Below are 3,227 nucleotides of genomic sequence, written 5' to 3' on the forward strand. Positions count from 1 at the left end.
CCAGTCAGTAGGAGTAAAGCTTTTAGTTGGACACCAGCTTGACTTCTCTGTGTTCTGTAACACAGTAGTGTTGTCTTCAGCAATGGGGACTTACCATTAGGATGTGGAAGTAACCAATAGGCTTGGCAGCAGCCTTTGGTCTTTAGAGGGCTCCATGGGATCCCTTTGGCCAACCGCTCAACAAGATGTAACCCATCCCTGCCACTGGAGGATTTTCTTGGTGGCATAAGATGTCCAGCTGGCCTGGGTGATGGTGGCTAGCACGTCTTTAATCCCAGCACTCAGGAGGCAGAGGTAGGCAGACCTCTGTGAGTTCAAGGCCAGCCTGGTCTACAGAGCTAGTTCCAGGACAGGCTCCAAAGCTACAAAATACCCCTGTCTTTCTTGAAAAACCTTTTTAAAAAAGTCTGGTTGGAACACCAACTTTTGGGGACACCATTTAGATTTCTTTCATATATGTATATATTTTAGGAAACTTCTACAGTAGGTTTTCATATGGTTGTTTATTTATTTAGGTTGGCCTGCCAAACAAGTGCGTACCCGTCTTTGACTACTAGCCCTCAAAGAGCATTCATTCCTGTAGAGCTGCCAAAGTGGGGGGTACTAGGTAATAGTAGCCACTTTAATTACAAATGACCAGGTATGCATAACTGTAGGGGAAATGTGTTACAGTTGTAGTGTTGCAGAAATACCCTGGCTTATCAGGAAGCCAGGATATACTTAGAGCCTAAGTAGGACAGCTCTGGAGGCTGGAGCCACAATAGGACAGCTCAGCCCTGGAGGAAAGGTATCCTATCAGGAAACCAGGCTACCTTAAGCTGAGGTGTGATGGTCTCCCCTCAGGATCTTCTCCTGGAGAGCCACTACAGCTGAGTTTTGCTCTGGGAAAGTCCTAGAAGAGCTATCTGTCTCTTCTCTGGCCCAAGATGTTTCTTCTGCTAACACTCTGCTAACGGGGAAGCCCCTGCAGAAATGTAGCAATCATCTCCAGCTTCTTGAAAAGTTACCTTTTGCTGCCTGGCCTTGCTCAGCTCCCGCTTAAGGAGCATCCTAGTAAGGGTCTTCTGTTGTGCTCCGCTTTGCTGAGACCCTCTAGGGAGCATCTCAGCAAGGTTTTTCAGCTCAGTCCTCTATGTGATGTCCCAGCCAGGTTCTTCTAGTCTGCACCAGAGAATAAAGGTCGTCACCCAAGACTCCGGAGAAAGAGATTTATTTGAGGAGTCCAGGAGAGCAGTTGCCCCTGCCAGGAAGGGATTAATGGCAGCCTTTAACTGAAGGGGCCCTGAGGCTTATATGGAGCTTCTTAGGGGCAGAGTTTTTCCAAGGAAAAGGGGGATTGGTTAGTTTTTTCCTGTTCAGGGATTGGTCAGTGTAGTTGTTCAGGGGCAGAGATGGATGGCTCTGACTTTATGACCAATTTGTTTCTTTCACTGGTCCTTTTTAGCTTTTTTACTCTAATCTTAGAACCAGGGTATATATTTCTTTCACTGGCTCTGGACTCAGAGTCAGGGCACTCAGTGATTGGTTGGTTCCCTGATCCAGTTGTCCCTTTTACCCTACAATAACCTCCTGCAGAGGACTGTGAGAAGGATGCCTGAGAGCCGTTAACACTGAAGAGTCACCTTAGTTGCTGTCTGCTGGTGTCGGATCTGCTGCAGGAGACATTAAAGGAGAAAGAGGGTTAACAAAACCACCCCACCAATTAATGCATATGTGAGCATCCAGGAGGGATCCAATAGCCTTTTCATATTATGCCAACATAACATTCTCAGGAGCAGAATGAGGCTGTCGAGACTCAAAGGGGATCAGGAACTGTGAGGACACCCCGGAGCAGCCAGCTGCAATGGGCCAGTCCCAAGCTCCCACCGCTCGGGCCCCACAGAAGCAGCAGGCATTCCTGACGGCTCTGGTGGGCTCGGACCCTTGGGGTGGCACAGGCCTCAGGCTTTGGGACTCCAGCTTTATCAGAGAAATGCTGCCATTCTCGGACAGGCTGCCGAAGCCCAAGGCGGGCCCCCGGCTGCCCTCCATGCCTTACTGGGATGTCTGCGGGGTCAGCGGCGCAGGGCCAGACCTATCGGGACCACCTGGAAGGACAGAGCCACGGAAAAAGCAGGCGGCTCAGAGGACAGGTACACAGTCCAGCAGAGGTCCGACAGGGGCCCACAGCCTTCACTGCGGCCTAGTTGCACATCAGGCTAAGGAAGCCTAGGAGTGTCACCAACTCCTGAGGCTCAGACAGCACCCTGAGACCCCAGTCAAACAGGAAGCTCACACCAGTGACAGCTCACATCTCAGGCCTGGCCAGCAGGGCCTCCAGGCACTCATCTCCCAGGCCGCCCCACAGCTCACTCTCCCTGTCATCCCACAGATGACAGATCAATATTACAACCACAACGAAAAAAAAAAAAAAAAGCTGACCAAGCGAGCTCAAACCCTGTTAGCAGTCCCTGTTCCGGGGCCAGACATCCTCCCGGCACCCAGGCGTTCTGATCCATTGGCAGCTGACATTTCATTCTCGTCTCTCATTGGCTAGGCACGATCAGGACCTCTGACAGCGCCTGTTGCTAGGTAATCAGGAAACACCGTTTGGTCGCTCCTTATTGGACCCTTTGACAGCTCCAGGCTGGCTCCTTTTGGCCTGGCAGGCCTTAACTTCCTACAATGATGAAACAAGCATTCTGAGCTAAACTGAGGGACACGTCCTCTCCAGAGACTTTAACACCCGCTTTCACTTTTGATACCAGGACTGGCTTTGCCCTCAACGGTGACTTTTCGTCCATCTCATCCCCTGGTATGAGAATGAATTTGGCTACAACAGGGTGACAGATGGGCTTCATGGTCCATATAGCTTTCAAGGAATAAGAAGCCCCGAAACGCACACCCCAGGGAGATGTGGAAAACAGAAGCGTTGGCTGCTAAGGGGTCCCTACCTCAACTTAGCCCCCACCCTGAGCATCTCCCCTCAGATTCCATCCCAGACCTTCACCTGATCGCCAGGGCTGCCTTTGACTCTTGACAAACAGAGCTTAGACAGTCCTACCTATCTATCTATATAGTTCATTGTATCCAGAAAAAAAAATTCAAGACAGGGTTTCTCTGTGTTAACAGCCCCATCTTTTTTGTTTGTTTGTTTATTTTTATATTTATTTATTTTGGTTTTTCTTTTTTTTTAATATTTGTTTATTTATTATTTATATAATACTCTGTCTGTATGTATGTTTGCA

The 3,227-nt window shown here is 49.3% G+C and overlaps 1 protein-coding gene across 1 annotated transcript in view; it reads right to left on the minus strand.

The window, feature by feature from the left end:
- Borcs6 (BLOC-1 related complex subunit 6) overlaps nt 1-2,481 on the minus strand; it is an 8,213-nt gene extending 5,732 nt beyond the window's left edge. The window contains exon 1 of the mRNA XM_005349806.2: nt 2,422-2,481. The gene's annotated coding sequence lies outside the window, so the exon portion shown is untranslated. The remainder of the gene's footprint in view (nt 1-2,421) is intronic.
- Between the last annotated feature and the right edge of the window lie 746 nt (nt 2,482-3,227).

This window comes from Microtus ochrogaster, chromosome 7 (assembly GCF_000317375.1).
Source record: "Microtus ochrogaster isolate Prairie Vole_2 chromosome 7, MicOch1.0, whole genome shotgun sequence".
Lineage (NCBI taxonomy): Eukaryota > Metazoa > Chordata > Mammalia > Rodentia > Cricetidae > Microtus > Microtus ochrogaster.